The 27,209-nt window shown below is 42.2% G+C and overlaps 1 long non-coding RNA gene and 1 pseudogene across 1 annotated transcript; both read right to left on the reverse strand.

The window, feature by feature from the left end:
• Positions 1–994: 994 nt before the first annotated feature.
• On the reverse strand, positions 995–1,133 carry LOC119334887 (annotated as a pseudogene).
• A 7,433-nt stretch (positions 1,134–8,566) lies between these two features.
• Positions 8,567–9,224, reverse strand: LOC119328824. The gene is made up of 2 exons (XR_005159179.1): positions 9,137–9,224; positions 8,567–8,822 (listed from the first exon to the last, which is right to left on the reverse strand). It is a non-coding gene; the product is annotated as an uncharacterized LOC119328824 (long non-coding RNA).
• Positions 9,225–27,209: the final 17,985 nt, after the last annotated feature.

A 27,209-nucleotide genomic window follows, 5' to 3' on the forward strand; every position in this document is an offset into this window, starting at 1 on the left:
TTTTTTCGACCAAAAGAATCTCGGGCATGGCCCCATACATCACTGAAAATAAGTTCTAAGGGAGCATGAGACACACTAGTTGACTTGAGATAAGGAAGCTGATGGCTTTTGGCACATTGACAAGCTTCACAGACAGACTCACAAACTGGACTAGGAGACAAAGAAAGTTTGTCTTTATTGACTATTTGTTTGACAATGATCGAAGATGGATGCCCTAATCGTTGATGCCACCGTGCCAAAGAGGGCTTGATGACGGAGTAGACGTGATGACGCTTGCGACCTAGTGCTCCGGATGGAATAGGGTAGAGCCCTCCAACGCATCTACCGTGATGAAGTAGTTCCCTCGTTGCCCGATCCTTGATGAAAAAATAATGGGGGTGAGTTTCAAAGAAGACATTGTTATCGGTGGCTAGTCTAGACATGGATGCAAGATTTTTGTCAGCTTGAGGGACATGAAGCACATCTCTAAGAACAAGATTGCGTTTAAGTGTAGGGGAATTAATAGAACTTTGACCAATATGACAAATATCCATACCTCCACCACTAGCAGTGTGAATCTGATCGGCGCCATGGTAGCGCTCACGTAGAGCAAGTTGCTCGAGTTCGTTCGTCACATGATCCGTAGCGCCGGAGTCGACGTACCAGACGCCATCTCCACCTTGCTCACGCATGGCGGCAGCAACATGGCGATCCGAGGGCACAAAGTCCTCGTCGTAGCGATGCCAGCAATCAATCACCTCGTGACCAGACTTTTTGCAAAGCTGGCATCGGGGGCGCGGGCAGGAAGGAGGGCGGCGGCCGTTGTTGTTGTTGAAGCCGCCGCTGTTGCCGCTGTTGTTGTAGCCGCCCCCGCCACCAGAGCGTGCGCCATCGCCAGGAGAGGGGGCACCGCGTCCGCGCCCACCGCCGCGCTGCCCCTGGTAACCGCGACCACGAGAGGCGGAGTTGACGGAGGATTGCCGAAGGTCGCCGCCATGGAGGAGAGTGAGCCGGGCATCAAAACTGAGCAGTTGGCTGTAGAGTTCTTGGACGGTGATGGGTTCCACCCTGGCGGCAAGTGCAGAGACCACCGGGTTGTACTCCATGTCCAAACCGGCAAGGATTTTGGAGACAATCTCCGGATCAGAGAGGGCCGCAGCCGTGCTTGCGACCTCGTCAGTGAGACTTTATTTTACCAAGATAATCAGCCATGGATAGGTTACCTTTTTTGAGGTTGGTGAGCTCGATGCGAGTGTTTATCGCTTGGGCTTGGCTTTGTGCAGCAAACATGGCGTGGATGGTGCGCCACACCTCGGCCGGCGTCTGGAGCGTGGCGACCTGGGCAAGGATCTCACGGGAAAGTGAACCCATTAAGTATCCTTGGAGTTGCTGCTGCTGTGCATACCAGAGGGATCTTGCAAAGTTGACGACTTGTTCTTCTTTGCCTTCCGTGGTGATGGTGAGGGTGGCGGGTGGTGGCAGGCTCGTCGCGTCGAGGTGGTGCTCCATCTGGGCACCTCTGATCTGCGGGAGTACTATGGCCTTCCAGAGCAAAAAATTGCCCCGCGTAAGCTTCTCCTGTGGTGGCGATCCGAGAGAGGTGGTGTTGTGGGTGGAGGAGGAGGAAGATGATGCAAAGGTGGAGGATGGGGTGGTGGTGAGCGCACCCATGGTGCTTGCGGTCATGGCTGCGGTGGTGGTGGACATACTCTCGGTCGCGAAGGTAGCTAGATGCAATCTCTCTCGATTGGATGAGGAAGAGGCTCTGTTACCATTAAAAAGTGTTTTGGGAAGCGTAGAACCCTTTGTCTCGGGCCGCATGTATATATTAGGCAAAAGCCTTGGCACACAAGTTTACAGAGGGAGAGATCGATCAGATGGGATCGATCAAGTCGTTACAGAAAGATCGTGAGAGACAGAAGAAGAGATAGAACAGAATACAGAGTTTAAACCAACTCTATCCCTATACAACTTCTACTACACGCATATTCCAACAGCACATAACCAACAGTAATGAACTTACGTAAAAAATCACGCAGACAAAAAGCAAAATCATACAAAACGAAAGCTATATATAAATGGAGGAAAAATGAAAACAAAACTTCAAAGCAATCAAGACAACGATCATCAGAACCAAACATCTTTTGGTATCAAAAAGACAATGAGAAATGTTATCTAGCTAGTAGCAGCACCTCCAGCTAGGGAGGGGATCGACGCTCAAGCATCGTTGTTGCTAGATCCAACCATCAAAGGTCAACACCAGTATGTATGATGCTTGTACTACTAAACTAAACTAGGAATTTTAAATTACGTGAGGAGCAAGCTTAGATCGAGACCGATGGATGGCTCGACCGATGCTATTATTCCAGCTTGATTAAACTGACCAAGCTGCAAGGAAATCATGCAGAGATCACTATGGTTACCCAGATTGACGAGCATTGCTGGTGTAGCATGAGTATTTGATCCCTGAGCAGAATTTATCAAAGAATTTGACCGGCTTCAGCTCTGTGAACTGCTCACGGATCTCGCACAGGCAGCCCACGGTGACACGGGATAAAACTCTGCAGCATTCCCGGATCAAAATAGGATCTGTGACACCATCACTGACCATTTTGCTACAGAGATCTCCCTTCCTGCTGCCTTCGCAGGACGATGCATCAGCCACCATTACCAGCGCCAGCGCGGCATCAACTGAGAGGCATCTTGTTCAAATTCTCAAGAACATAATTTAGCTTTTCTTTTCATTTCGTGTATACATGCCTCGTTGCACACGTGGTGAACATTGTTTCCTAGCCTTTGTGTTTCTAACGCTGGTGTAAGTTGTGTTTCTAATCAAGTTACGGCTAAGCTAGGGTGCTTGACCCTGTTCAACTGTATGACGAATGAGAACTTAAGCATCAAGGTGTCCAGACTGGTGCAGCCCAGACGAAAAGTATACATGAAATAGACACAAGATGTAGTTCTAAGCATTTATTGTTGGAATTGATCTACGGTTGAAACAAACTGTGAGTGAAAAGGGGGAGCCTTTTGACCCCAGGTGTGCAATGATCGGAAGCACACCACACATCCACACGTTTGGTTTTGGTCCCATGTACCCAGCACACGCACATATATAAGAAAAAGGGGGTTTTCATTATGGATAACAGAACCAAGATCTAAACCCACCTAACTGCCGATCCTGAATATGTGCTGAGGTACGTGAAGGCCATCTCCACCACCGGCCACCGCAGAGCTGTGCCTGCGGCAACCCTGTTGCCGTCGTCGTCACCATGGTGCTTCTTCCCCAACATCTCCTCGCTACTAGAGACGCAAAGGTGCGGCCGTGGGCTACACAGGGTCTGCATTGACGCAGGAGATATCGCCAAGTACCTGTAAATTTGTATGCTTCCGCATAAAGTTGTTGATCTAGTCTGAGATTAGGAACTTACATTGATTAGCCTAAAGGCTAATTTGTCTAACATTGGTATCTCGAGCCTACCTAATCTGGCTAGAACACTAATCAGGCCTTCCAATGGCAAATTAAAGAAGTGAGAAGGAGGGGAAATCGCGTCAAATCAAAGAAATCTGAATGGCAAATTACCCCTAATCCCCAAATCCCAGCCCAGATCGACATTATATATATATTTTTTAAAGGAAGAGGGACTGGGACTTGTGTTGTTGATGCCGGCCATCGTGCGTACTCACCATGCATTGGCCAGAACGACTGCGTCCTTCGGGACGACAGCCGGGATTATGCGCGCCGCCGATCGCCTCTTCAATGGACGCGCGCGTGGCCAAGGCTCCGTGCTTTTGCTCGCCGCCGTCAACACCAAAGGTTGCGCCGGCGCCCGCCGGCGAGATGTGCTCCTCTGGTGCACGTGCGTGCAACGTGGTCGCCACCGTTCGACGAGGAAGCACGCGGCGCTGGTCCGCAACATGCTTCTCCGGTGAACGGAGCCGGCACGCCGCTATGCTTCTGCTGCGCGGCACCGCCGAAGCGGTCGCCGTTTCTCTCACAGAGGCGAGCGGATATTTCGGGGAGAAAGTGGGGAATGAGGTAGGGTTTTGACCGACAAGATGTTTTGTTCCGGCTAGGATGATCTGGACCGTCCACTGAATCGGACGGCTGAGGACGGCGCCCAGGCTGGCTGCTGGGCTTTCGAGTGGATAAAGGACCTAATTTGGTCGTGGGTTGAGGCCCAGGTTGTCTAGGCCCCGGGGAGATGTTTCTTTTTCTCTGAGTTTTTTTGCTCCTGGGCCAATCAATAAAAGGCTACCATGGGTATTATGGGCAAAATTTAATGTTCTCTGTATTTTCCTTTTATTCAGTGCTTTTATGTATTATGACCATTCTCAAAATATATTGCACTGCTTTATAATGAAAATATCTACAAATGTATGTTTTAGGTTTTTGCATTAACTTTTTCGGGGTACTTTTAGCACATGTTTTTTGATGCTGAGTATCATTTAAATATATATTTATGTTGGAAGTTTGCCAAATTGATATTAAATCTAAGAATGATGCGCCCAGTATCTATGATGAATGATTCATTTTTTTTAAAGTGCGCTTTATGCAGTTTAAATTTTTTTCAAGTAATGTCTTATGTGCTAATTAAGTTAGAAAATGCCTTGATTTTAAAGGAGAAATATGATATGAGATTATGATGTCATTTATATTTTTTCTTTCAGTGTTAATCTCTCTTTAATAGCGTGTCAATGTTGAATTATGAGATGATATTATTATTTTGGCACAATTATGTTCACTTCTAAAATTATGAATAACCTTTTTTGGATATAGAACATGAATTTTATGTTGATTTTATGATAATGGTATTCCTTAATGACGTGATCATCACTAATGGAATAAAGTCACCTCAACAAAAACGCTAATGTGTGGTGCGGTTTTCCGCGTCACACTATGCATCTAATAATGTTGGGCTTCTGAGCTCGTTGAGCAATACTAAGGTTTATGTCGGTTCATTTTCTATTGAAATTAAAATATGCACTATTGAAATAAGCATAATGGACCAAAATGGTATCAATAAACTTATGGTTGATTCTCTAAACAAATAAATGTTGTTTAAAGAATTTTATGTGATATGCAATATCCTAGTCATTATATGGCATTTTTATGAAATCTATCCAAAGTACATGTTGCCATTTATTTGACCATCATAATTTGTCAAATATTATTATTTGGTGAATTCTTATGTAACTTTATGTCCAAATTTTATTATTTTGAAAATCTTATGACAACCTAACGATAATGTTAGTGTCAATTTTAATGTTGGCAATGGCATTTATATTTATGACATTGTCACTCTGAATGCCCTCTTCAATTATTACTCGGTGGGAGTGACATTCATATTTATATGTTAATTCCAATCTCATTTTCATTGTATGTCATTGACAATTCTAACGATAATTTTGACACTTAAGTTCAATATTTATATTATCGTTTTGAGATTTAGTGTCAAAAGGCATCACTATGCCTCATGGCACACATGATTATATTATGATGTTACTTTATGTTAATGATGGCAATTAATTTAGTCATAGTTCTTGTTGGTCATTACAAGATTTGACATCCCTCTGGTCAAAATGTAACCAACGAGAAGTTTTGATTGGAGATTTAATGAGCAAGCGTTCTAATGGCATATGATGATATTCTGATTGATTATGTTTTTTCATGTGTCATTTATGAATGAGTAAGGTTCTGTTTTGTTATCTGCCCAACGGTGATACAAATTAGAATAAAATTAAGCATGTTTTTATTCATGGCATTGCATGGTTAGTTCATGCTTGATTTTTTGTTATGATGATCATAAAGTTGTCTCCTTTTTTCTAGCAATAATAATGATGTCAAACTTTAGTTTGGCATAGAAGAACCTTATGAATAACTTTTCCACATGGAGAGTGGAGATCATTGTCTCATGTAAGGAATCTCCCAATGTTTTTCTGCCACTAAGGTTGAAGGATGTTAATCATGATGATAAGACATACATTGGGAGAGGACGCATGTGCAATCATGCACATCACTAATGCAAAGGAGAATAAAGTCAAAACTATTGGATTTATTTATTCCACTAGCTTTTGGAGATGACTTAATTCATCATCTTATTGATGATACTTTGTTCATGCTCCTAGTTATTGGGGAACCTTAATTTCGTCTCTCGAATAGATGACGTGATTTTATATGTTATTAAGTCAACTCCAATTATGTAATGTTAGTCCCGCCTTATGGTGAGACGAGTTATGTTTTCACTAACTGAATCTTTTGTAAAGATTATATGCTATGTTACAATTGAAGATTCAAGAGAAGTGTAATGAATGAGACCTCATCACAGTTGTGGTTTTAGACCACATCTCGAGGGGGGGCTGGAAGTCTCATTTAATATGAGATATCGCGTTCACTTTTCCTACTTAGATTATAGCATGTACAACTAAACAAACTATGTATCTCAATTCTCTAATTAAGATGGAACCAATGAGAAGTCTTGGTTGGAGAATGTATGAAAAGCACATTCTAATGTTGGTTCTCTAATTAAGATGCAACAAATCTTATTTAGAAGAATGAATGAAAAATGACTCCTTTATCATGTTAGCGTGTACTTAGTCCCTTATGAGCATTACGAAGCACACATGAATGCTAAAGTGGCAAGCTTGCTAGTCTAATGGCCATCATGATGTAACATGTTGATTATATATGACCAACGTCATTTATAATCATATGTGACACTTCACTCAAGTGGCAAGTTTGTCAGTATCATCTGGCTTGTGGTTATATTTCTGACTAACGCCGTTTATAATCATTTTTCACTATTCTTAACTTCTTTTGCATCTTCAGCCCAACGGTGTTGTGGTTTAGAACTAAAATCATTATTATCAAGATCTTGGATATGTTTTACATCCTTCAAATAATGTGATCATCGGGGAACCTGGAGCGTATGAACATGAATCTTAAGGATAACTCCATTAGATCTTTATTCATATGCATCAGGTAAGTTGAGAAGAAATGCATATTGCAACACCTAATGTTGAGGCTTAACAATTACCCTGTGATTGATAATGTGTGTGAACGATCATCTTAGAGGCTTGTGTGATAATGAGCTCTAATGATGTATCGAACTCAATAGAGTTTACTCAACGAGTTGTTGTGATGCTTGGATTGTTATTATAACATGCTCTTGTGTTGAGTAAGTTAAGAATGGTTTTATGACTCAACCAAAAGTTTTCGTCATGGAGAAGTTTGACATAAGTCATGCTATCTAAAGAAATACAATTATGAAATAATACAACCATTGGGACTCTCGTACCATAAAACAAGGGGGAGTAAGACTACTAACTTGTGAAGATGGAATATTTTTGGCGAGCCAAGAAATTTTTATCTTCTATTTATGACATAGGATCTTGGTGGTGCCTCATACTTTGCTTGTATTGAATTTCGCCAAGATATAGGTCTGAAAGGAGTATAAGTTTTATTATGACGACATACATCGATAGAGTACGAAAGAAAATATTATGTGGTAGTACTCTATCGTACCTGCTACTAAAGTTAAGGGCAATAAAGGTGGACATTTCAGTGTCCAAGGAACCATTATGAACTGATCAGATAATGTTGATTCCTTATGCTTCAGTTGTCAGAAGCAATATGTGTACTCAGGTATGAACATGCCCTTGTTTGTGATCGGGATAATTGGAAAATATAGAAGTAAGTCCAGAAGTGGACTAGTAGAAAAACCGCTACAGCCTTGTAGATATGCAAGGCAATAAAGTTTACATGCTCACTAATGGGAAGTTTGATAACCTTGATATCTTGTGTTATTCAGACATTGTTTATGCGAGATGTGTGGATACTAAAGTTTCCATGTTACGTTACATCCTCATTCTTGCATATGGAGTTATATTGTGGAAAAGCTCCTTAATGACATTGATGGCATTAGAAATATGCATTTAATTATGTGGCATGTTAAGAAGCTACTGGGTAGGTTGTATGTCAAGAAATTTTATTCCCGAAATTATGGTGGTAGACAACATATTTTTAACCACCTACTGCAATATGACATGCAGTTTTCTATTCGAGTAACAACAAGTTGAATGGCATTGCCAAAACCATTGGCAACATGTTTAGTGTTGTGAAAAATAGAATCCAGGATCAAGCTATTGGAGTTGAGCATATGAGAACATTTGAATGTTTTACGGATCCGTTTATCGAAGACTTGCCACCCATACTTATGATTATGTTGCCGGCATGGGGTTACTAGAAAGCCTTTTGATCCTGGAAATGAGGACCGTTCAATAAACCAACTCCCATAAAGTAATATGTTATCCATTTCAAGATAGAATGGTGTACTATAAGTATCGAGGTTTAATGGCACTTTTTGGCCATTACAACACCTTACTTTGGTATATTATTTCTATTAAGAATGGGCTTATGATGTTTGTTAACCTTACGATCAAGGGGGGGAATGTTGGAATTGATCTACGGTTGAAACAAACCATGAGTGAAAAGGGGGAGCCTTTTGACCCTAGGTGTGCAATGATCGGAAGCACACCACACATCCACACATTTGGTTTTGGTCCCATGTACCCAGCACACGCACATATATAAGGAAAAGGGGGTTTTCATTATGGATAACAAAACCAAGATCTAAACCCACCTAACTGCCGATCCTGAATATGTGCTGAGGTACGTGAAGGCCATCTCCACCACCGGCCACCGCGGAGTTGTGCCTGCAGCAACCCTGTTGCCATCGTCGTCACCATGGTGCTTCTTCCCCAACATCTCCTCGCTACTAGAGACGCAAAGGTGCGGCCGTGGGCTACACAGGGGCTGCATCGATGCAGGAGATATCGCCAAGTACCTGTAAGTTTGTACGCTTCCGCATAAAGTTGTTGATCTAGTCTGAGATTAGGAACTTACATTGATTAGCCTAAAGGCTAATTTTTCTAACATTGGTATCTCGAGCCTACCTAATCTGGCTAGAACACTAATCAGGCCTTCCAATGGCAAATTAAAGAAGTGAGAAGGAGGGGAAATCGCGTCAAATCAAAGAAATCTGAATGGCAAATTACCCCTAATCCACAAATCCCAGCCCAGATCGACATTATATATATTTTTTTTAAGGAAGAGGGACTGGGACTTGTGTTGTTGATGCTGGCCATCGTGCGTACTCACCATGCATTGGCCAGAACGACTGCGTCCTTCGGGACGACAACCGGGATTATGCGCGCCGCCGATCGCCTCTCCAATGGACGCTCGCGTGGCCAAGGCTCCATGCTTTTGCTCGCCGCCGTCAACACCAAAGGTTGCGCTGGCGCCCGCCGGCGAGATGTGCTCCTCTGTGCACGCGCGTGCAACATGGTCGCCACCGTTCGACGAGGAAGCACGCGGCGCTGGTCCACAACATGCTTCTCCGACGAACGGAGCCGGCACGCCGCTATGCTTCTGCTGCGCGGCACCGCCGAAGCGATCGCCGTTTCTCTCACAGAGGCGAGCGGATATTTCAGGGAGAAAGTGGGGAACGAGGTAGGGTTTTGACCGACAAGCTGTTTTGTTCCGGCTAGGATGATCTGGACCGTCCACTGAATCGGACGGCTGAGGACGGCGCCCAGGCTGGCTGCTGGGCTTTCGAGTGGATAAAGGACCTAATTTGGTCGTGGGTTGAGGCCCAGGTTGTCTAGGCCCCGGGGAGATGTTTCTTTTTCTCTGAGTTTTTTTTGCTCCTGGGCCAATCAATAAAAGGCTACCGTGGGTATTATGGGCAAAATTTAAGGTTCTCTGTATTTTCCTTTTATTCAGTGCTTTTATGTATTATGATCATTCTCAAAATATATTGCACTGCTTTATAATAAAAATATCTACAAATGTATGTTTTAGGTTTTTGCATTAACTTTTTCGGGGTACTTTTAGCACATGTTTTTTGATGATGAGTATCATTTAAATATATATTTATGTTGGAAATTTGCCAAATTGATATTTAATCTAAGAATGACGTGCCCAGTATCTATGATGAATGATTCATTTTTTTAAAAGCGCGCTTTATGCAGTTTGATTTTTTTCCAGTAATGTCTTATGTACTAATTAAGTTAGAAAATGCCTTGATTTTAGAGGAGAAATATGATATGAGATTATGATGTCATTTATATTTTTCCTTTCAGTGTTAATCTCTCTTTAGTAGCATGTCAATGTTGAATTATGAGATGATATTATTATTTTGGCACAATTATGTTCAACTTCTAAATTATGAATAACCTTTTTTTTGGATATCGAACATGAATTTTATGTTGATTTTATGATAATGGTATTCCTTAATGATGTGATCATCACTAAGGAATAAAGTCACCTCAACAAAAACGCTAATGTGTGGTGCGGTTTTCCGCGTCGCACTATGCATCTAATAATGTTGGGCTTGTGTGCTCGTTGAGCAATACTAAGGTTTATGTCGGTTCATTTTCTATTGAAATTAAGATATGCACTATTGAAATAAGCATAATGGACCAAAATGGTATCAATAAACTTATGGTTGATTCTCTAAACAAATAAATGTTGTTTAAAGAATTTTATGTGATATGCAATATCCTAGTCATTATATGACAGTTTTATTAAATCTATCCAAAGTACATGTTGCCATTTATTTGACCATCATAATTTGTCAAATATTATTATTTGGTGAATTCTTATGTAACTTTATGTCCAAATTTTATTATTTTGAAAATCTTATGACAACCTAACGATAATGTTAGTGTCAATTTTAATGTTGGCAATGGCATTTATATTTATGACATTTTCACTCTGAATGCCCTCTTTAATTATTACTCTGTGGGAGTGACATTCATATTTATATGTTAATTCCAATCTCATTTTCATTGTATGTCATTGACAATTCTAACGATAATTTTGACACTTAAGTTCAATATTTATATTATCATTGTGAGATTTAGTGTCAAAAGGCATCACTGTGCCTCATGGCACACATGATTATATTATGATGTTACTTTATGTTAATGATGGCAATTAATTTAGTCGTAGTTCTTGTTGGTCATTACAAGATTTGACATCTCTCTGGTCAAAATGGAACCAACGAGAAGTTTTGATTAGAGATTTAATGAGCAAGCGTTCTAATGGCATATGATGATATTCTGATTGATTATGTTTTTTCATGTGTCATTTATGAATGAGTAAGGTTCTGTTTTGTTATCTGCCCAACGGTGATACAAATTAAAATAAAATTAAGCATGTTTTTATTCATGGCATTGCATGGTTAGTTCATGCTTGATTTTTTGTTATGATGATCATAAAGTTGTCTCCTTTTTTCTAGCAATAATAATGATGTCAAACTTTAGTTTGGCATAGAAGAACCTTATGAATAACTTTTCCACATGGAGAGTGGAGATCATTGTCTCATGTGAGGAATCTCCCAATGTTTTTCTGCCACTAAGGTTGAAGGATGTTAATCATGATGATAAGACATACATTGGGAGAGGACGCATGTGCAATCATGCACATCACTAATGCAAAGGAGAATAAAGTCAAAACTATTGGATTTATTTATTCCACTAGCTTCTGGAGATGACTTAATTCATCATCTTATTGATGATACTTTGTTCATGCTCCTAGTTATTGGGGAACCTTAATTTCGTCTCTCGAATAGATGACGTGATTTTATATGTTATTAAGTCAACTCCAATTATGTAATGTTAGTCCCGCCTTATGGTGAGACGAGTTATGTTTTCACTAAATGAATCTTTTGTAAAGATTATATGCTATGTTATAATTGAAGATGCAAGAGAAGTGTAATGAATGAGACCTCATCAAAATTGTGGTTTTAGACCACATTTCGAGGGGGGACTGGAAGTCTCATTTAATATGAGATATCGCGTTCACTTTTCCTACTTAGATTATAGCATGTACAACTAAACAAACTATGTATCTCAATTCTCTAATTAAGATGGAACCAATGAGAAGTCTTGGTTGGAGAATGTATGAAAATCACATTCTAATGTTGGTTCTCTAATTAAGATGCAACAAATCTTATTTAGAAGAATGAATGAAAAATGACTCCTTTATCATGTTAGCGTGTACTTAGTCCCTTATGAGCATTACGAAGCACACATGAATGCTAAAGTGGCAAGCTTGCTAGTCTAATGACCATCATGATGTAACATGTTGATTATATATGACCAACATCGTTTATAATCATAAGTGACACTTCCCTCAAGTGGCAAGTTTGTCAGTATCACCTGGCTTGTGGTTATATTTCTGACTAACGTCGTTTATAATCATTTGTCACTATTCTTTAAGTTCTTTTCCATCTTCAGCCCAATGGTGTTGTGGTTTAGAACTAAAATGATTACTATCAAGATTTTGGATATGTTTTACATCCTTTAAATAATGTGATCATCGGGGAACCTGGAGCATATGAACATGAATCTTAAGGATAACTCCATTAGATCTTTATTCATATGCATCAGGTAAGTTGAGAAGAAATGCATATTGCAACACCTAATGTTGAGGCTTAACAATTACCCTGTGATTGATAATGTGTGTGAACGATCATCTTAGAGGCTTGTGTGATAATGAGCTCTAATGATGTATCGAACTCAATAGAGTGTACTCAACGAGTTGTTGTGATGCTTGGATTGTTATTATAACATGCTCTTGTGTTGAGTAAGTTAAGAATGGTTTTATGACTCAACCATAAGTTTTCGTCATGGAGAAGTTTGACATAAGTCATGCTATCTAAATAAATACAATTATGAAATACTACAAGCATTGGGACTCTCGTACCATAAAACGAGGGGGAGTAAGACTACTAACTTGTGAAGATGGAATATTTTTGGCGAGCCAAGAAATTTTTATCTTCTATTTATGACATAGGATCTTGGTGGTGCCTCATACTTTGCTTGTATTGAATTTCGCCAAGATATAGGTCTGAAAGGAGTAAAAGTTTTATTATGACGACATACATCGATAGAGTACGAAAGAAAATATTATGTGGTAGTACTCTATCGTACCTGCTACTAAAGTTAAGGGCAATAAAGGTGGACATTTCAGTGTCCAAGGAACCATTATGAACTGATCAGATAATGTTGATTCCTTATGCTTCAGTTGTCAGAAGCAATATGTGTACTCAGGTATGAACGTGCGCTTGTTTGTGATCGGGATAATTGGCAAATATAGAAGTAAGTCCAGAAGTGGACCAGTAGAAAAACCGCTACAGTCTTGTAGGTATGCAAGGCAATATAGTTTACATGCTCACTAATGGGAAGTTTGATAACCTTGATATCTTGTGTTGTTTAGACATTGTTTATGCGAGATGTGTGGATATTAAAGTTTCCACGTTACGTTACATCCTCATTCTTGCATATGGAGTTATATTGTGGAAAAGCACCTTAATGACACTGATGGCATTAGAAATATGCATTTAATTATGTGGCATGTTAAGAAGCTACTGGGCAGGTTGTATGTCAAGAAATTTTATTCCCGAAATTATGGTGGTAGACAACATATTTTTAACCACCTACTGCAATATGACATGCAGTTTTCTATGCGAGTAACAACAAGTTGAATGGCATTGCCAAAACCATTGACAACATGTTTAGTGTTGTGAAAGATAGAATCCAGGATCAAGCTATTGGAGTTGAGCGTATGAGAACATTTGAATGTTTTACGGATCCGTTTATCGAAGACTTGCCACCCATACTTATGATTATGTTGCCGGCATGGGGTTACTAGAAAGCCTTTTGATCCTGGAAATGAGGACCGTTCAATAAACCAACTCCCAGAAAGTAATATGTTATCCATTTCAAGATAGAATGGTGTACTATAAGTATCGAGGTTTAATGGCACTTTTTGGCCATTACAACACCTTACTTTGGTATATTATTTCTATTAAGAATTGGCTTATGATGTTTGTTAACCTTACGATCAAGGGGGGGGGTGTTGGAATTGATCTACGGTTGAAACAAACCGTGAGTGAAAAGGGGGAGCCTTTTGACCCCAGGTGTGCAATGATCGGAAGCACGTCACACATCCACACATTTGGTTTTGGTCCCATGTACCCAGCACAAGCACATATATAAGAAAAAAGGGGGTTTTCATTATGGATAACAGAACCAAGATCTAAACCCACCTAACTGCCGATCCTGAATATATGCTGAGGTACGTGAAGGCCATCTCCACCACCGGCCACCGCAGAGTTGTGCCTGCGGCAACCCTGTTGCCGTCATCGTCACCGTGGTGCTTCTTCCCCAACATCTCCTGGCTACTAGAGACGCAAAGGTGCGGCCGTGGGCTACACAGGGCTGCATCGACGCAGGAGATATCGCCAAGTACCTGTAAGTTTGTACGCTTCCGCATAAAGTTGTTGATCTAGTCTGAGATTAGGACCTTACATTGATTAGCCTAAAGGCTAATTTGTCTAACATTTATAACTCTTCGCTTTATTATTCAGTTCTCCGGAAAGACGGGGCGAGACAAGGGGGTGAGCATATGAGGGGCTGATGACTCGCCCCCTCCAACATTTTACAGCAGCTCATACTAGTGTACTGGTCATGCGCTAATGGTTTTTGAGATAGCTCACCACTCATGTCAAGTGGTGATGCGCTAATGGTTAGAACTCGATTAATTAGATATGCCATCCATGCGAACCTGGTGCAACGAATTAGAGACCCAATAGCCCATCTGCATCGTATTTACTATTTTCCCGGACCAAACCTCGATCTGCCTAGTGGTCATAAGGATTGCAATCCTTGGTAGTACACCAAATCAAGTGATTAGTACCTAATAAAATACTAGATCCTGCCGGTGTCGCTGATCACCGTCCACATGGACCACCTCAACGCATTAAGAGACCAGATCAAGATGATCATTGCCTCCCACTGCAAAACAAAATGGAGGTTATTGCTAAATATGTGGGTAGTGCTACCTTTTTTTGATAGAAAGTTTTTTATTAAATAAATGTGACATTAAGCAGATACAATGCATGATAAGTAACATCCGATCTCTTCACAACTAAAATGCACAAAGCCAAATACAAACGAACTAACAAAAGATATACAAGCCGACATATCGGCAACAGTAGAGTCGTATAAGATCAACAATATGCCTGCGTCCAAGGAGGTGGTGGACCGATTCAGATATTATGCCGCCACCCACGTTGGGTAAAAAACCTTCCTGACCACTCGCTCCAGTCGCGTACACACCACCTTGAACATCAGTTGGTACTTTATTTCGGGTTATGGCACATTGAGGTTTCTGATGTTAATTCTCAGCATATTAGCTTTGTCAAGCCACCAAGGAAGAGTTAGCTCAAAATTTCTCTGCTATATAGTACAAATGAAATGGCATGGGAAAATTAGGAAATTTGATGAGTGGACACCCCGCAACTTCTTCCTCTGCCCTTCTTTTGAATCCACGCTGAGCAAAACAGAAATACCCAACCACCGAAGCGTCGTCGGCTTGCCGCTGATGGTAGTCCTTGCCGGTTCCACTGAGTCACACATCATGTCACTACATACTTCCAAACGTCTTCCATGCCTGCAAGTAATCAAATAGCTAGGAAGATAATGTGATATGCGGAAAATGTTCACGACGACAAGATATATAGACCGGTGGCTCCGGAGGAGGTGGTTAATATATGGGGAAATCTTGAGCTATCATGAAGCAATAACTATGGAATATGGCAATGAATCAGTCACCATACAAAGCAATCTTGATCAAGTGGTTGTGTAACTGTTTAATACTCCCTCTATAAAAACTAATATAAGACATTTTAGACCACTAAAGTAGTGATCGAAAACGTCTTATATTAATTTAAAGAGAAGTACTTCACACGTACAATAACATCAAAAGTAGTTGGTGCTTCTTGTAGCGTTCTGACATAAGTTCAGCTTCACATAAACCGTCGTTTTGATCATGACCCAGACTACTCAGCTAAAGATGCGTATCACTCAGCTCGCATCTTATATATACGTGAAGACCATCTCTTGTTTAGTAGTTTTGATATATGGTTAGGTCTGCATCGCCTAATCCATCTATGAAGGCTTCTCGAAGTGAAATTTTGATATGATAGTTCGACTAGGATGGGCAAAATTAGAAGTAGGACGACAACCGACGTAGAACCTGACAAAATTTGGTATTCACGAAGTATACAAAAGGCGAACTTAGTTTCGTGCTTTGAGCAACTATGATTTTTTTTTTCCGAAAAAGGGTGAGTTCGGCACACTGTCTACGAGGAACACGGTCTGGCGGTCGTGGATAACAGGGAAGAGCAGCGACGACGGTAGCGGCGGCGGGCCAGTGGGAGAAAAGGGATATGGGATTGTTAACGGGGCGGCTAGAAGTTAGGATTAGGAATGGGATTCGAGAGTTTTTTGGAAATTTGAACGCAGTTTATTTATAACCATGATTTTTTGTCAAAATTGTGACAAAATTTTGGAAATGCGAACAATATTACAACAAAACTGAATAATCTTTGAAGAAATGGAACGCACTTTGAAATTCTGAAAGAAATTAAAGAAATAAGAACAAAAGTTCAAATTACGAACATTTTTTTCAAAAGGAGCAAAATTTGAAAACCCGAATTTATTAAAATTGTGAACAATTTTTTCAAAACACAAACTATCTTTTAAAAAATAGAACACATATTCAACTTCTGAAAAAAAAATTAAAAATCATAACCAAAGTTGAAATTCGGAAGAATTTTTAAAAAATTGAACAAATTTTGAAAACCCGAACAAATTTCAAAACTCTGAACTATTTCGAAAACTCGAATAATTTTTGGCAACATTAACAAACTTTTGAAACAGAAACTCTGAACAATTTTTGGCAACATTAACAAACTTTTGAAACTCGAAACGTTTTGCAAAAACATGAACATATTCGGAATTCTGAACATTTTTTTGAAAAAGCGAACAACTTTTGAAACCATGATGAAAATTCGAAATTTTCACCCTTTTTAAAAAAGGAACCAATTATTAAATATGTTGAACATTTTTTTTATCTTTGCGGTTTTTAAAAAGGTAACAAAAAAGAAAATAATAAACAAAACACAAAAAAAAATTGATTCATGAACCTAGAAGGTCTCCAAACCAATATGCGCTTTCAAACATTTGTTCAAAATTTCAAAATATGTTTTATATTTCAAAAAATCACTGAGTACAAATTTTACAAATTTGAACACTTTTTCTAAAATTGTTAACAAGTTCCCCGAAATTGCAAACCACTAACTTTTTAAAAATTTATGAACTTTTTTGGAAACTCAAAAAAAATTTTAATTTGTGAACAATAAATTCGAAAGCGGGAACATTTCATGAAATTAAAACTTATTTAGAAATTACAAACCACTAACTTTTTTAAAATTTATGAACCTTTTTGGAAACTCAATTTTTTTTTAATTTCTGAACAATAAATTCGAAAGCGGGAACATTCCATGAAATTAAAACTTATTTAGAAATTGCAAACGATATTTGAAAATAATTTTTTGAAGAAGAAAAACTAATTACTCAAAAAAAAGAACAAAAATAGAAAAAGCTTAGGCCTGGGCCTAACTATGCGACAAGCCCGCATCGAGTGCCTGTTGGGCCGGCCCAAGCGTTGCTGGAACTGGAAATTGTTAATCGATTTTGAAAAAATGTTCACAGATTTTGAAAATTTTCGCAGATTTCAAAAAGCTGTCAAAAATTTTATCGTGAAATGGAGTAAGATTAAAAAACTGAGAAAAGTGCACGATTATTTAAATTTGAAAAGGTCACACATTGGGAAAAAAACATGATTTTTTTAAAAAGAAAAGAAGACGAGAAAAAATCTGAACAATACCCGGTTTAAAAAGTAAAAAAAAACACAAATGTTCATGCCCTACTAATTTAGCAAGAACTTGATGCTACCCCGACTGGTTAGTTGTGTGCACGCTAATGGGCCAGGCCATTATTATAGATAATTAAGACGAAGCGCTTCTTCTGTATGCAAGCCGGCTGCATCCCTCTGCGGAGTGTTCTGGAGCCTTTTTCCATTGGGCTTCTATAGCAAAATATGATGATCCCGAATAAACAATATGTACAAAAAATTGGCATTTTGCTACAAAAATTGCATGAAAACAAAAAAAAATCCTTATGGAAAATTGACATGGCTCATGTACAAAAATAAATACCTATATGACCAAAATATGCCAAGAAGGACCACGCCCCTAGTCACCTACCACCACCATCTCGCCCCAAGCAAGCCATGCTCCCGCCCCGGCATCAGCGCCGCCCGACTGGTCCCTGCCCTCCGAGCGCGCCACCTGGCTGGTCATGCTTAAGCGTCGCTTGCAGCAATTGCGGCCGCCGGTCCCCCACCTCTGCGTGTTGGCCTCACGTACGCCACCATGGAGGTGCCCCCACCATAAAGAGTTGGCTCATGGCTAACCTCCTCTGACGCCTTCCCCATCTCCAAGTCGCCCTCTACCTCGAGGTGAGTAACGTGCCTTGACGGGGCGTCGCGGCCTCCCACCTCCTGACCTGGCACAACCAGCTTTCATGCAGGTGCCGCCTCTTATCATTGTGTTGAGAGCGGCACCGGACCAAATCGGTAAATGTGCTGCCCCACCTGGCACGGTCGCACATCTCATGGGCCTTGTTTCGCCGGAAATCGTTGGGGATCCGCAACCCTCATCGGGATAGGGAGATCCTACATGAGGGGTGGGGAAGAGAAAGTTTGGGGAGGGAAAGACCGTTGTGGTGTAGGTGAGTGGGGGATATGGAGCGATTCCGCGTTCACTCGGTTTGGCTCCGGATTGAACGATCTCTAAATATGACGTGGCAAGAAGGATGAACTGAGATCTGTGTTGTGCGATCTGACGGCTTGAACAACGTTCGCTCGGGAGGCATAGAAATCTGACATCCTGCACCCAGATAACCGCTCCCACAGTAACTCATTATGGTCCGACCCGGTAACGCTCGACACGCAAAATATTCAAGCGAGACATACGGAGGCGCCGCCGTTCTTTTCGTTTTGTTTGTTCTGTTTTCAGCCGGTTTTGTTTCAAAAACTGGGTTGTTTGAACTTTTTTAAGACATTAAGTATACAAGTACCTACTCCCTCCTAATAATATTGGAGGGGATATTAAAAATAAAAAAATAAAAAAATTATCATTTCTTAGAAATATGTTAGGAACGTGTTTAGAATTTTTTATCATATAACACAAAAAAGTGCACCATGCATTAAAAGATGTTCATTGTAAGAAATAGTTCAACGTATATTAAAAAGTTAAATTTATATTTAAAAATTCAACATATATTAAATAACTCAGCTTGTATTTGAAAAAAATTTACCAAATGTGTTACAAAAACGTTCAACATATATTAAAAATATATTTAATTTCTATATTACAAAAAAATTGTAGTACAGAAAACTCCAAAAAGGGTGGAAAAGAAAAAAAACAGAAGAAAAACAAGGAGAAAAACCAAAACCGGAGGAGAAAACGGAAAGAAACAAACCAAACACAAAACCATATGCTAAAAACGACAAAAAAAACCAGCAGCGGAAAACCACAGCAAAATGCAGACAAAACCTGGAATTGGGCCGGCCATGTCGCCCCATTCAGAGTATAGCCTTGTCTATTTGACGCCTGCAGGCAGCGAATAGGATCCACCATGTTTGGTCTACTAGCACGCAATCCTGGATTTTGTGTGATAAGTCACTTCCTGACGGATTCTAGACAAAGGAAATCAATTTGTGCCGAGTCTAAGAGAAACCACTTCACGGCATAATAAGATGGAGAGACCAAAAACCGAGAGGGACCACACATCAACTTCTCAATTTTAATTTGAGTTTATTCTAGGCAGTGTCGACTCAGTGGCACTATCACACGGAGAAGGAATAGTCGCACGACTCATCCAATCTTGATTTCACCGTCACGGTTAGTGCAGGGGGACCTATGTTGGCTTTACCCTCTAGATCAACTACTGCTGACCCGACTAATTTGTGGAATGTCACCCCTTTATTCTGTCCCGCTTGGTGTTTACGACACTCCAGGAAAAAAACCCTCGCATTGAACTCATCTTTGAGAGATGTGTGGCATGCCATGGCTCTCAGCTGTTCCTGCCGTACATGTGTGGGTTTCTTTCCAAGAGTTCATGAGCAATGCAAGGTTTGAACGGCAAATCATCTTACTATAAACTTCTCGTTGTCTTCCATGCCTAAAAGTAATCAAATAGCTACAAAGCGAACGTCGATATGCCATGAAATATTCATGATGAGAGAATAGACCAGCAGCTCGAGGAAATTAATATTAATATCTAGGGAAATGGATCAAGATCTTGAGCTATCATAAAGCAATAAGTAAACCAGATGGCAAGGACTCAGTCAAAGCTGGACATAAAGCACACAGAATTAAGTAATCGTGTAAATGCTTAGTACTTCACACGCACAATAACAACAAAAATAGATGGTGCTACTTGTAACTTTCCGTGACATGTCCAGCTTTATATAAAGCCTCGTTTTGGTACCTCGGGTTTACTTTTCTTTTTTTTTTTGAAAAGGAGGACTTCCCCCGGCCTCTGCATCGGAAAGATGCATGCGGCCACTACCTCGGGTTTACATAAAGCCTCGTTTTGACCATCACTCAAATACTCGATAGAAGATTCATGTCATGCAATTCACATCTTATATATACATGAAGACCACGTCTTATTCAATAGTTTCGATATATGGTTAGGCACACGTCGCCTAATCCATTCTAGGAGTGAAAAATTGCTCTGGTAATTCGGCTGGAACGGGCGGAAATAAAAAGTACACAAAAGGTGAGATCAGTTTCTTGCTTCGAGCAAATATGCATGACATGCCCAACGCAGTCACCAGAGATGATGCTTGGTTGGCTGCCAGGGGTAAGGACACAGCCGTTTTGCACATCGCATCCAATGTATTCAAAGTTTCAGACCCAGCTCACAGTGTGGCTATTATCTTCTCGAAACTGAGAGTCATGATGGAGTAGTGAATTCCAGATATATTTCCCCATTGCAAGAAAAATAGTGTATTAATACCAAATCTGAATTTGAGTTTGTAAAGCGACCCAACCTCTTCTGCTGCACTACGATTTTCTCTGCGGAACCTGTCACAACACAGCAAATGGAAATAAGTTTAGATGGTACTAGCCTTAAATTTTTGGCAATGTGGTTTGTGCTCTTGAACAATCACGTACGATTAGAGGAACCTGCAACAACGAATGCACATAGGCAGGAAATACCAAGAGAAGAGCACCGCGTGAATCACTATCTCTCAGCATCGCGAGATTCAGTTGTAGTTTGACAGAGAACTTTGGAAATACCGCTGCCGGCCTCCAGACACACACGCGCATTAACGACAGCGCAGCAGCGTTAACTTTTTTTAAGAAACGCGCAGCAGCATTAGTAGGCCGGTTTCTGATTCATCCTCTGTTAGTGGGCTTCCTTGCCCATGGATAAGCTGGAACTGTCGCGGGGCGGGGAACCCCACGACAGTTCGAGATCTCGCGTCTCTTGTTAGGACGCATTCCTCGAGTCCTGTTTTTCTTTGCGAGACTAGGCAAAATAAAGAACAAATGTATCGTCTTAGAAACAGATTAGGTCTTTCTGGTTTAGAAGCAATCAGTTGTAATGGTCGTAGTGGTGGCTTAGCTTTGTATTGGCATGAGTCTATGTACGTTGATATTCAAGAAGCCAATGAACGATTGATCGATGTGTACTTGCGGGTCTCGGCTGATGCACCACTTTGGCAGGCTACTTTTGTGTACGGAGAACCTCGCGTGGAGAACCGTCATCTTATGTGGAACAAGCTCAGGAGCTTACATGCACAAAGTATGCTGCCTTGGATTCTGATTGGCGATTTCAATGAAGCTATGTGGGATTTTGAGCATCAATCAGAAACACCGAGATCGGCAGGCCAGATGCTAAGTTTTCGTGATTCCTTAGAGGCTTGTGGTCTTACGGATATTGGATTTTCAGGTCACCCGTTCACGTATGAAAACAGAAGAAGCGGGAGGGCAAATGTTCAGGTAAGGCTTGATAGAGCAGCGGCGTCGAATGGTTGGAGGGACACGTCCGTGCACGCGTCGGTGACACATTTAGTCTCGCCGGCGTCGGATCACTGCCCACTCCTTCTCAGGTGCTCATTGGAGGAGGACCGCCGGACCAAAAGTGGCCGCAGATATGAGCTCATGTGGGAAAGGTCGCCGGCGCTGGAAGCCATCATCGCGAACTCATGGACGAGTCAAGGTACGAAACACAATCTTGGAGGTGTTAAAGATTCCTTGGCTATGATTATGAAAGATCTGCATGCTTGGAGTAACAGAACCTTCGGCAACGTGACGAGAGAGCTCGAAAAGTCTCGGTCTCGGTTGGAAGAACTCACTAATATGAATGCAAACCGATGTGAAATACGAGCGGAGATGGATAAAATGAACGAGTTATTATATAGAGAAGAGATGTTATGGCTACAGCTGTCGAGGATCCAGTGGCTCAAGGAGGGGGGGATCGAAATACCAAGATGTTCCATCGGAAGGCGGTATGGAGAGCTCGGAAAAATAGAATTAAAGGTTTGACAAATGATCAGGGTGTGTTGCACACTGAACAGAGCACTATGTTACATCTTGTTAATAATTATTTTCAAAATCTTTTTACTGCTAACCACCTTCTTGATCCTGGAGATGTAGTACAGCTTGTTGAGCCTAAGGTCACTACAGCTATGAATGAGGACTTATGTAAAGAGTTCTCTGATGATGAGATATCCAATGCTATGTTCCAAATAGGACCCTTGAAGGCGCCGGGTCCGGATGGGTTCCCGGCGAGGTTTTTCCAACGACATTGGTCAGTGATGAAGGACGATATTATTGCTATCGTAAAGTTATTTTTTGCCACCAATGTGATGCCTGAAGGGGTAAATAGCACTACCATCGTGTTAATTCTAAAGGTTGATTCTCCGACCTGGCTTACTGATTTCCGTTCAATTAGCCTTTGTAATGTGATTTATAAGGTTATTGCCAAGTGCTTGGTGAACAGGCTACGCCCCATTCTGGATGAGCTCATGTCTCCAGTATAGAGTGCCTTCGTGCCGGGGAGGCTCATTACGGACAATGCACTGATTGCTTTTGAATGCTTTCATGCAATAAAACAGGAGAAGGACCCTGGGCACAGTTTTTGTGCGTATAAGTTGGACTTATCGAAGGCATATGATAGAGTTGATTGGGTTTTTTTGGAGCGGATGATGCAACAGTTGGGTTTCTCTTGCCGGTGGGTGAATTGGATAATGACGTGTGTCACCTCGGTGAGATATAATGTCAGATTAAATGGAGCCCTCTCAGATTCGTTCGCACCGCCCTGCGGGTTACGGCAGGGAGACCCTCTTTCACCCTCTCTATTCCTTTTTGTGGCTGATGGGTTGGATGCTATTTTAAGGCAGGAAATTGAAGGTCACAGGATCACGCCTATGCGGGTATGCCCTCAAGCCCCGGGCATTTCACACCTCTTGTTTGCGGACGACACGCTACTGTTTTTTCGTGCCAATGCTACAGAAGCTGGTCATGTGAGGGCGGCTCTAGACAGATATCCTTCAGCTACCGGGCAAGTCATAAACCCAAATAAATGCTCAATTTTGTTTGGGCCCAGGTGTCTGGAGTTGAACAAACAGGAGGTCATGCATACGCTGGATGTGGTTAATGCAAGTTTTGAAGAAAAGTATCTTGGCTTTCCTACTCCAAGTAGTCGGTTGTCTAGAGGAAAATTAAAAAATGTGCAACAGCAGCTCACCAAGAGAATTATTCAGTGGGGAGAGCTTATGTCGCAGGCAGGAAGGGAAGTACTCATTAAGGCTGTAGGCCAGTCCTTACCGGCGTTTCTGATGAGCATATTCAAGTTCCCTAGGAGTACATGTGATAATCTTGCTCGCATGATCCGGAGTTACTGGTGGGGAGCGTACAGAGGTAAGAGGAAAACGCACTGGAAGGCTTGGGATCATATGTTGTGACCCAAATCAGCTGGTGGCATGGGATTCAAGGATTTCAGATTGTTCAACCAAGCGTTGTTGGCTAGGCAAGCATGGAGACTACTGGTGAATACCAAGAGCTTATGTTCCCGTGTTTTGAAAGCTCCCTATTATCCAAATGGCAAACTGGAAGACACGGTTTTCTCCACTAATGCTTCTCAAACCTGGCAGTCCATTGTGCATGGGTTGGAATTATTGAAGAAGGGGCTGATCTGGCGCATTGGTAATGGGCAATCAGTCCGCATATGGAGAGACTCGTTGATCCTTCATCCCATCGGGCGTCCGCCGATCACCCAACAAGGTCGATGTAGGTTGAGAAGGATTAGTGAGCTACTTGAGGAAAATGGGGAGTGGCTTGCGGATCTTGTTCGGCAAATATTCTGGCCAGTTGACGCACAACATATTATGAAGATCAAAACTTCTCCAAGGCTGGGTGACGACTTTGTTGCATGGGGTGCAGAACGCACCGGTATCTTCAGCGTGCGTATTGCGTATCGGCTGGCGCTCGAGGACAAGCTACGTCATTCTTCAGTCGCGGCGAGAAGGGCACCGGATGGGCAACGTGCCGTCTAGGCATTCTTATGGAGGTGCCCTACTCCTCTGAAGGTGCGTGTTTTTGATTGGCGGGTGGCTACGAATGCACTTGCAACATGGGCTAATAAATTTGATCGTCACATGGAGGTTTCTGATGTGTGTCCACTATGTGGTCTCAAGCGAGAGGATACATTTCATGTGTTTTGCAGATGCCCACGAGCTGTGGATCTATGGCATACCATGGAAGAAGTTTGGCAAATCCCCGAAGTGACATCAATATGGAACATGGGGCCGGAATGGTTTCTGAACCTCATGGCGGAGTGCGATGAGGGCGGTCGTCTCAGAGTCCTCATGTTGATGTGGAGGTGTTGGTTCATCCGGAATGAGATCCAACATGACAAGAGACCACCGCCCATGGAGGTTTCTCGACGATTCTTACATAGCTACGTCGCCTCGTTATTAGGCATACATCAATATCCAGCCGGTGAGTGGGACAAGGGCAAGATGGTTGTGCATCTCGATGGGGCGGAGCAACCATTACCAAAGGTGTCGAAAGAGCCGAACATTCTGCGCAAATGGCAACCGCCTCCGGTCGGATGGGCCAAGTTGAATGTTGATGGGTCCTACACCCACGAAGATGGTAGGGCGGGTACTGGGATGGTCCTGCGCGGTCATGATGGTGGCATCATCTTCTTTGCTTGCCGCTATTTGCGATCATGCTCTGGCCCTTTACATGCTGAGCTTGAGGGATGCCGGCAAGGCCTTGGCCTAGCCTTACAGTGGACTGAGCTATCGTTCTTGAGTGCGATAGCTTGCATGCCGTATCGATGATCAAGGCGACTGGACAAGATCGCTCCGAACATGCAATGGTGATCTCGGAGATTAAGGAGTTTTTGGGTAATTGGGAGTGTTGTGTTACTCATATTTCTAGAGAGCAAAATAATGTAATTAAGCCATGTGTTAGCAAACTTTGGCAGAACGGAGGACCGTACTGTGGTCAGGCTCCGCTCTGGACCGGCTAACATCCCTAGCTTGTGTAGGGATGATCTCTCCTGCTCTTGAGTAATATAATCCTTTTACCCTGCAAACAAAAAAGATGTGAGATGAACGAACTTATTTGTAGAGAGTATTAAAAAAACTTGTGTATATAGAGAAAATGCTTTGGGATCAATGCTCTAGTATAAGGTGGCTCAAGCAAGGTGAGTACAACACAGAATTCCCTTCGACAGGAAAAGCAGGGCAGTATGGCTTGCTCGAATTATCCGATAGCCCTACACGACATGTATTAGGCATAATCTTTGACATGAGAGTAGAGAGGCCGGCCAGGTCGTTCGTGGAGTTAGTTAGATGCATGCTAGCTACCAGGCCGTGTGGCCGGCTGTTGAGGAATTGATGCGCGCATGAATATGGACGCCGTGCATGTAGCTAGCTTAGTGGTAGTTAGTGCGTGCGTGACTTGCGTGTGTGTATGGGTTGGTGGCCGAGTGCAGCGGCAAGACAAGTCGGTGCGTGCGTGCGTGCGTGATAGCTAGCCTGGTGTGTGCGCGCGGGTATAAAGACCCATCCCATATGTAATGGTCGAAATGCGAGGTAATGAGCCGAGCCTAGGAGAGTCAGAAGATGAGCGTAGTCTCCGCCAGACCGTGGTGTGCGCCGGCTTTGGTGAGTTGCCGAGCCGTGTGTGTAGGTGCCAAACCCAGTGAATAAAAATTGCCAAGATACAGGCCGGTTCGCCGGCCACGGCGTTTGTCGCCATCGCTCCGAGTTCGTGCTCGAGTTGAGTTTTTTGTGCATATGGTTTCCGGATTTGCACCGACATGGCGATATCTTATTTTTATACACCCTTAACTTGTGACTTACCTAGCGAGCCTTCGTGTCAGACCAAGTTACACTTTTTTCGGATGTCCATATCACATATCTCCTTATTGAATTGGACTGGGATTCCAATTCAGTGAGGAAACTGAAAATGGCATGAATGCTCATTCATCTGTTTGGTTGTTCACTGAATTGGCCCTTGAAATGGATCTGAGGTTTCAATACCAAATCTTGTTTGCATGACAAACTTTGAAATTGCATATCTACATTACTAAGAAGATAATACCTTGTTCTACATGACTCAAAAATGAAATCTGCTCTTTTTTTTCCGTGAATACGCAAAGCTTGCGTATCATTCATTGATAGGTCGAAAAGAGAATACAAGTAGGGGCGCTAGAGTGCTACGTGCACAATGATGGCGTAGTCGCTAGCGCGAGCATGATAGAGTGTGGGTATGCTCAGCCCCAAAACAATCATGTAGCGTTTAAGGTGCTATGGCGGCTAACTCGGACGCTCCTGCCTTGATCGAGGAGCTCGCTTCTTTGCGGATGTTGAGGCATAGCTGCGTAGCTGACGGGGTGCTGCCGTCAAACACGCAGGAGTTGCGGTGCCTCCAGATAGACCAAGCGATGAGCAAGATGAGTGAGGAGAGGCCCTTCCTGTGCGCCGCCGGGGCGTTCCTCGTGGTAGCGTGTCACTAGTCGAAGAACCGTGTAACGATCGTCGGCGCATGAACTGTGGGAGTGCACCAAGCGAGGCAGTTGTGCCAAACCTGCCTCGAGAAGGGGCAACCGGTCATGAGGTGCTCCATGGACTCGATCTCCTGGTCGCAGAGCAGGCAGAGGGCATGGTGGGGGAGACCGTGGCGAGCGAGGCGCGCGGCCGTCCAGCACCGGTCTTGGAG

The sequence above is a fragment of the Triticum dicoccoides genome, chromosome 7A (assembly GCF_002162155.2).
Source record: "Triticum dicoccoides isolate Atlit2015 ecotype Zavitan chromosome 7A, WEW_v2.0, whole genome shotgun sequence".
Taxonomy (NCBI): domain Eukaryota; kingdom Viridiplantae; phylum Streptophyta; class Magnoliopsida; order Poales; family Poaceae; genus Triticum; species Triticum dicoccoides.